We start from the raw sequence: 8,618 nt of genomic DNA, 5'->3' as shown, positions 1-8,618 counted from the left end.
TTAGCGCCAGTGGGCTTTGTGTACAAAACCCGTTGCATTGTATTTTCTTGTTCTTTCTTAAGAACTGTCTATAGCTTTTTTCACACTCTCAAAGGGGTCTTTGTGCACCCAATGTTAAGAACAACTGGCCTAATCTAACCCTTTCCAAATGCAGAAATAAGTGCTTCATTGAGGACCCTGAACAGGTAACCTGGGACAAGGACATTCAGGAGATTTGATGATGGATGGATGCAATGGTAGGCTGGCTTGTCCTGACTTGAGAGAGCTGATTTTTGCCTTTCTTCCCAACTACCTTTCAGTGACATCATGCTGGTAGCTTGAAATGAGCACTAGAGGGAAAGTTTACATCAGAGAAGTCGATAAACACTATAAATCAGTGCCTGTTGTGTTCATTTATATTTGGAAAGCCTATTAGCACCCTGTTAAGTGGACATAAGGAAGATGGAGGGGATGGAAGACTGGAAAGGACTTCTATTTCCATGACTGGGAGCATGGAGGTGCTGGCAGTGCCTGTGAGGACTCAGAGTGATGACTGTGAAAACTGTTCATTCAGCCCAAGAGAATGGCCCTGTGGGTTGGGATGTGCAGTCTTTTTTTTTTTTTTTAAAGATTTTATTTATTTATTTGACAGACAGAGATCACAAGTAGGCAGAGAGGCAGGCAGAGAGAGAGAGGGAGAGAGAGGGAAGCAGGCTTCCTGCGGAGCAGGGAGCCCGATGCGGGGCTCGATCCCAGGCCCCTGAGATCATGACCCGAGCCGAAGGCAGCAGCCCAAACCACTGAGCCACCCAGGCACCCCGGGATGTGCAGTCTTAATGCGAGAACAAGGGGGAAATCTGTACTAGAAATCTTGGCAAAGAGCCCAGAGCCGAGGCAGAGGGGAGGAGAGAAAAGAATGGTTGGAGAAGGAGGATGATTAGCAAACTGGGGGCATTAGGATTAAACAGGCAGCTTACTGAGCATAATGAAGCTTCATGAGTTCGTTAAAGAAGGGAGGATGGGAGTGAAAGGCAGTTATCTGCTTCAGCCCATGACTGGTACGCAAGTCATAAGACTGAGACTTAAGTGCCTCAAGTCTCAGTAGCCATCTATAAAACAGTACTACAGGATTCTTTAATTTGGGGCCTTATGAAGATGATAAAAAGACATATTGAGGATGACCAAACCCACACACTACAGGGAAGATAATTTCTACCTCATATAAGGGAGACATCAAGCTATAAAGACTACACACAGAGTATTGAACAAATGGGGAGACATACCATGTTCATAGACTGGAAGATTCAGCATAGTAAGGATGCTCATTCTTCCTAAATTGATGATGTATAGGTTTCATGCAATTCCTTTTAAAATCCCAGCAGGATGTTTTGGAGATACAGAGGACTTAATCTAAAATTTATGTAGAAAGAATCAAGAATAGATAAAACAATTTTGAGAAAGAAGAATAAAGGTAGAGGAATTGCACTACCTGCTTTTACGACTTTGTACATAGCTAGAGTAGCCAGGACTGTGTGGTGCTGGGGAATGGATGGACACATAGACCAATGGAACAGAACAGAAAGTTCAAATACAGAGACCTACAAATAAGGCCAACTGATATTCTACAAACTTTCAAAAGCAATTCAATGGAGGAAGGATTGCTTTTTTTGTTTGTTTTTCAACAAATGTTATGCAAACAAATTGGATATCCAGTCCAGAACACAAAAAGAAAGAAAGGAAGGAAGGAAGGCGGGAAGGAAGGAAGGAAGAAAGAAAAAGAAAAAGAACCTCAATCTAAGAATCTCAACCTTGTAAAAAAAATTAACTTAAAAATTAGTCATAGATCTAAATATAAAATGTAAAACACTAAAACTTTTAGAAGGAAATGGGAGAAAAATATTCATTACCTAGACCTAGGGTTAGGTAAAAATTTCTTAAATATGAGACCAAAAACATAATCCATAACCAATTGGACTTCATTAAAATGAAGACTTGTGCTCTGTGAAAGGTAGTATTGAAGAGGATGGAAGACAAGCCACAGACTGGAGAAAATATTTGCAGATCATGTATCTGATTTTAAAGCTTGTATCCACAGGGTGCCTGGGTGGCTTGGTAGGTAGAGTGTCTGACTCCGATTTCTGCTCAGATTGTGAACTCAGGGTCATGAGATCAAGTCCTGCATTGGACGCCGGGCTCAGGGGGGAGTCTTCTCTCCCTCTCTCTCCCTCTGGCCCTCCACTTGCATGGTTTCTCTCTCTCTCTTTCTCTCTAAAATAAATAAAATCTTAAAAAAAAAAAAAAAAGATTTGATTTATTTATTTATTTATTTATTTGGCAGACAGATCACAAGTAGGCAGAGAGACAGGCAGAGAGAGAGAGAGAGAGAGAGAGAGAAGCAGACTCCCTGCTGAGCAGAGAGCCCAGGGGGCTCTATCCCAGGATCCTGGGATCATGACCTGAGCCAAAGGCAGAGGCTTAACCCACTGAGCCACCCAGGTGCCTCTAAAATAAATAAATCTTAAAAAAAAAAATAAAACTTGCATTCAAATTTATAAAGGAAGTAGTAAGCAAACAATTCAGTTAAAAAGCAGGCAAAGATTTGGACAGTTAAAAAGCAGGCAAAGATTTGGACAGACTCGTCACCAGAAAAGACCTACCGATGGCAAAAGAGCACATAAAAAGATGCGTAGCATCATCAGTCATTAGGGAGATGCAAATTAAAGCCAGGAGGAGATCCCATTACACACCCACTTGAAGAGTAGACACAAAAAATACTGACAATAGGGGTGCCTGCTTGGCTCAGTCCGTTGAACGTCTGACTCTTGATTTCCACCCAGTTCATGACCTCAGGGTCATGAGATCCAGCCCTGAAACAGGCTCTGCGATAAGGTCGGAGCCTGCTTAAGATTCTCTCTCTCCCTCTCCTCTGCCCTTTCTCCTCCCCTCCTTAAAAAAAGTACTGATGGTAGCTGTACTGACAAGGGCAAGGAGCAGCCTGTCTCTTGTGCATGCATTGGTGGAAATGCAATGGTACAGCTACTCTGGGAGACAATTTGGCTGTTTCTTATAAAAATACACATACAGTTACTGTAGAACCAGCAGCCCCAGTGCTGGGTACTTACCAAAGAGAAATGAAAACTTGTGACCATGCGAAAACCTGTATGCAAATGTTCACAGCAGCTTTGTTTGTTGTAGCCAAATATGTCCCTCGATAGGTGAAAGGATAAATAAGCTACGGTAGAGCCATATAATGGAATAGCACTTATAAATAAACAAAGGAATAGATATTGATACACACAACTTAGATGGATCTCAAGAGCATGTCTGGGGTGTATTTTGGAGCAGAGTGGTATCTCTCATTCCAAGTCCTGTCCCAGCAGAGACCAGGAAGCCCTGTGCCCAGCCCCCAGCACAGCTGGCCTCCCCCAGCTCGGTGCAGAGAGAGGCTTATCCCCATGGAGTCAATCCGTGGGATCCAGCCTCCCAGCCAGGCACACGCCATTTCACTGGTATTTTCACCCCGACCTCCTCTTGGGGAAGCTAGGCTTCATCGACCATCCAACTTGTTCCACCGTGGACATTTTTCTCTAGTTTTTTTCCTCCGCATCTTCTCTTCTTCCCTCAATCCTGCCTCCTCCATCCCTCTCAGCCATCCTCTTTACCTTCGTGAAAAATGCCACTTCTTCATCAAAGCGGACTTTTACTTTGATCTGTAATTATTTAAGGTTTTTAGTAGAAAGACTGTAATTCTGTATTACTTGTCATTAAATTTAAAAATTGGTGTCACTTTTTTTCCCCCCTACAAGTGATGAAATATATGAGAGCATATGGAATGTGTACAGGGTGACCCCTCCTTGTCTGGTTGATGTCCGGTGCTGTGGTGGGCTCCCCCACACCAGGGCCAAGCCCTCCCCATGAGCAGTAGGTCTGGTCCCTCCTCCCAATTCCACCAAATTCCCTCTGGTCCTCTCCAGTGTCATCAGTATCTCTCTCTGTAGTTAGGTTATTTCTATCAGGAAGCATCCTGGCAAGTTGTTATTTTTCTTAACAAAAAAGGATATTACTCTGGACCCCATGTCCTTCTCCAGTTGTAGCTATTTCCAGAAAAGTGATGTCTCTCCTCACTGTCTTCCCCTTCTCTTTGCCTTTTCTCTCCTGTCTCTTTAGACCTTCCCCAGCTCCCCCCAACATGGACCTCCCTCACCAAATCCATGATGCTCTCCAGCCACCACCTCTGTGACCTTGTAGCTGTGCTTACACAGGTGTTCTTTCTCTCTTCTTTAAGCACCTTCTTCACTTGCCCCCTCCTGGCTTCCTTCCTGCCTCTCTGGTCCCTGTCCCCTCATCGTCCCTCACCATCCCTTCTCTGCTGGCTCCTTTCACCCCCGGATCTGCCAAAGCCACAGGGCCCCGGGTCTCAGTTCTTGCTTCCCTTTTCTATACTTATTCATTTGGTGAACTCATCTACTCTCCTGGCTTTACAGACTATATTCCTTCTAACTCAGGATGTACCACCAAGTTCAAGTTCCACTACAGAAGGAAAAAAACCACTTTCAATTAAACTCTTACTTCATCATTTGTAGGTGTCCCTTTGCTCTTAGAGTCCCTGGACTGCCCTGGGGTGAGTGGTAGTGCCTCTCTGGCCCCAGGCTGCTATAGGGGGAGAAGGATTAAGATTCTTCTTTCCATTCTTTCCTCCCAGTTCTCTTTAGCACTCAGCCGTTGGGAGACATATATGGTCTTGGGAGGTATCACCTGGTAGGTACTACAATGAGCCCTGTCACATATGATTGTGTATATCATGGCCAGTGTAAATTTACTCTCTGGGATTGCACAGTGTACAACCTGCACAACTATATAGTGTTGTCTGATGTTGCCCATTTTTCTGTATCTTTTTTTTTCTTTCCTCATAATACCCTGTCCTAAACTTTAGAAACTTAAGAGTAAAAATGAGAACTCTTGAGTTCTGTGCATTCTTTCCTGCCATCCCTGAAGCAGTGGCCATAGTCCTGGGCTGTGCTCCAATTGGGTATCCCTTACCCCATCAGCATGATTAGAGGTAACCAGACCCTAGCTGCTTTAAGCCTGAGAGCCCATCCTGGATCCAGTCACAGTGACAAGTGGTGACATTCCCTTATTTTGCTTAGCCTAATCAAAACTCTGCCATGGGTATGGGGGTGGAGTCAATCCCAATCCAGTGTCAAGGCTGTGACTAACAGGGGAGGGATAGGATGTACAGCAGGCAACCACGGGTCTGCTCCAAGAGGTCAAAGACAGGGGAGGTATTTGGGAGATGGAAGTGACTGGAGCCTATGTTGAGGCCCACAAACAGGAGAAGGTAAAGGCCTATATTTGATTAGGAACAAAATCCTAGGAAAGAAGTGAGAATGGAATTGGGGGGTGTTGCTGGATTTGCAATAAGAGATGAATTTTCTCCCAGGGAAGAGGGTGGTGGGGAAACCTGTTTGCTTAAGTGACAGAAGGACTACAAGGGACATTCTCTAATGTTCTCATGTCCCAGGCTGGGAGAAGTGCTGTCTTTGCAGACATCAGTGGAATGTCCTTAGGATGTGTGGGCGGGTAATTCTAACTGGCTCTCTCCATTCATGAGAATTTTTACTGTCGTAAGGGATAGGTCACTCCAAGGCTAGGATTTTGATTTACCTCTCAAATGAATAGAAAAAACATTTACCTTACATGCACCTGCAGAATTGGGGGGAATATGCTGTGATGTCAGGGGATGTGTGTGCAAAGATTCTTTCAAAAGTTCTCTGTGGGAATTCACGTGGCCTGGTGGTTAGGAGTGGGCTCTGACACTAGTAGCCTGGGTACACATCTGGGCCCTGCAATCTTGGGCAGGCTCCTGGCCCTTTCTGTGCCTCAGTTTCTTTGCTATAATGCACAGAACTTTGCTAGAAAGTGACCTTACTCAGAGGGATCTTTTGAGGACCAGAGGTTGGAATATCTGTGCATGTTTAGGAGAATGACTGGCATCTAATAAGTACTCTTCACTGTGAGCCATTGATACTTATAAGAATCCTATAACATGCTATAACAGCACTGTCCTTGCTGTGTACTCTTCAGGAATGAAACTTGAATATTTTACTAATTCAATGAAACCTAAATTTTTACAATGCTATTTTCATTGGTGAAAGAACATGTGGATATTTAAAAAGTGTTTCCATGTAGCCATGTTCTGAGTGTCACCTTTGTTTCCATTCTGGTGGAATATGCAGAAATTGGCCAGTTGAAAGAGAATCCACTAGAGAACATTCCATATTAATAATTATGGGAATCGGTGCTACTGATATGCCTCAATGAATATTTTATTGACTATACTGGGAATGGGTTCCCCTTCTCAGTAATATTCTCTCCCTCCTTCCCAGCCCAAATATGAGAAGAGCTCTAGGTAATGTTCAGTCAGGAATTAAGAGACAGCATTCATAGGATTATTCAGTGCTGCACTATAAAGGGAGGACACAGTTCCAGTGACCTTCCACAGTGATGGTTCATATTGCTGTCATGGGAGGAGGCCCAGCTTCATATCTGAAGTCTTGCCCTAGAATATTCCAGAAGGCTTGTTATAGCAGTGTTGCTGTGGAAGATCCTACTGCTAAAATGATGAGGTCTCTGGCAGGGCCCTCCCAGCAGGAGGGTGTGGCCACCACTTGGAACCTACATTGCCCAACTATTTCACATTCAGTGATTTTTTTTTAATTGATTTTTTTTAGTTCCCTCTCAGGGATTAATGAGTTGACTTAATACAAGTCTTCATAAATAAAGTAAAGTTTGGCTTTCTACATATAGGACAAAAATCACAACCCAGAACCCCTGCTTCAAGAGTCTTTGCAGACTCCTGGCTTCTGTGGGGCCTCCGGTTTCTACTGGGCCACCACTGGCTAAGAGATGACCCTTGGGGATGACCTAAGGCCTTGCTGAAGCCCCATCTTCAGGCTGTTCATGAGGTCTGCTGACCCCATCTCTATTTCCCATTCTCCCCAGAGAAAACACTGCAGCGAATGGCACAACAAAGCTAGCCCTAAATTCCAGAAAACCAACAGGCTTTCCTCTCTCCTGGGAGGAAAAAAAAACTTCCAGAAATGAGATCATTTGGCCAGTTGGCACACTGCAGCTTTCATAGGGAAGTCAAAGCCCTGGGGTCTGATAGAAAACGCCCTGATTCTCCTGTTAAAAGAACCTCATAGAATACTGAACAATTTACCCCTAAGATGAATCTTGCTGTAAATGGAAACTCAGTCTTCTGACCCCTCTGGGGTGAGGTCGACTGGACACAGATACGCCTTGCCACAGTCTTCTGGCCTCCAAAAAACATCGTTTCCTTATTTTCTTGGTATCCATTAGGGGTGTCGGAGTGTGGCCTACACAGCAGTAGGCACTAAATCAAAACGTGTCTCAAGAGCATCAGTGTTCACAAGTGGCCTCGGTGTGGGACCTTCCAGAAAGCACGGTCATCCTAATGCAATCACAGCCGCCCTTCTGGGCTTCTCAGGAGGCGGCTGAGCACCACGTGGATCCTGCTCTCCTCCATAGCCTCTCATAATTTAAAAATGCAGGAAGCTGGGGAAGACTGCCCCACCCACGGTATCATTCCAGAAAAAGCCGGTCGCAGAGGCTACCCTCTATCCTTGCCTGTTAACATTCATAAACAGTCTTTAAAAGTTCCAGTGTTACACCTTCCTTGCATTTCTTGGGATTTTAATGTTCATCTCTTGCGAATATTTGAAGTCTGAAAGACGGATGGAAAAGATTTTGGAAGTCACTGAATCCCCGAAGCAAAGCCCACGCCCTCCTCACAAACAGCTTTGAAGAGATCTAGATTTTAGATCCCATGATTTGTTATGTCAGAGGAAGGCATGCAGAAGACATGCTCTGCAATCAGTCTCGCCAGGGCAACAGTAGACCCAACCTCCTTGAAGAATGAGACCTTGTTCCATTCTCTTCCCTTGCCTGTAATGCCTTGAAACAAGCGAGTGGTTCGTAGGAGCTTTGCAAGATATTACAGAATTGCAGTGTGTATTTGAAAGTCAAATGCGCATGGGATTCGTGCATTTTATTGTCCTGTGGCTCATGTCTCTTAAATAAAGCATTTCCCCTGTGTAGGCGCTCCCAGGGGCTCCACATGAGGTCAGCGCTGGGGTGGCTTTGCCAGGGTCAGAAGGCTGTTCTTCCAGGAAGGGCTGCAGAGACCCTGGGAACAGGACCAGCCCAGCTCACAAGTATGAAGAGAATGTCGGAGAGGAAGTGGTGGCTGTGAGTCAGCATGAGTCATCTCGTTCCAATGAGAACGGAGACTGAGGTGTGCGCCCTTTTTTTTTCTTTTTCTTTTTCTTCTTCTTCTTTTTCCCTCTTTTTTCTTCCTTTTCTTTCTTTCTTTTTTCCCCTCTCCTAATTTCTTTCTTTCTTTCCTTCTTTCTTTCTTTCTTTTTTCTTGGTCTCAGCCGTGCGGAATGGAGGGAAGTTGTGACAGCAGGCTGCTCAGGCGGCGGGCTGGCATTCCAGGCGGGCTGTGGCTGAGCCAGCTTGCGCCTCAGTCCTCCGCAGCTTGGGCGGCGGGAAGGTGGAGCCAGTCGCTTCTCCCCGGTGAGTCCGTGTCTCTCATTTTTATGATCATTTCTAGC

At 44.9% G+C, this 8,618-nt stretch overlaps 1 long non-coding RNA gene across 8 annotated transcripts in view; it reads left to right on the top strand.

The window, feature by feature from the left end:
* The first annotated feature begins 8,302 nt into the window (after positions 1–8,302).
* The window catches only part of LOC132021347 (uncharacterized), a 223,828-nt gene continuing 223,512 nt past the window's right edge, over positions 8,303–8,618 (top strand). For all 8 annotated transcript variants that reach the window (XR_009405305.1, XR_009405307.1, XR_009405306.1 and 5 more), the window contains exon 1: positions 8,303–8,580. This is a non-coding gene — a long non-coding RNA (uncharacterized LOC132021347). The remainder of the gene's footprint in view (positions 8,581–8,618) is intronic.

This window comes from Mustela nigripes, chromosome 7 (genome assembly GCF_022355385.1).
Source record: "Mustela nigripes isolate SB6536 chromosome 7, MUSNIG.SB6536, whole genome shotgun sequence".
In the NCBI taxonomy this organism is placed as follows: Eukaryota; Metazoa; Chordata; class Mammalia; order Carnivora; family Mustelidae; genus Mustela; species Mustela nigripes.
The sequence above is the reverse complement of the archived record's forward strand: the minus strand, read 5'-3'. Positions and strand labels throughout refer to the sequence as shown.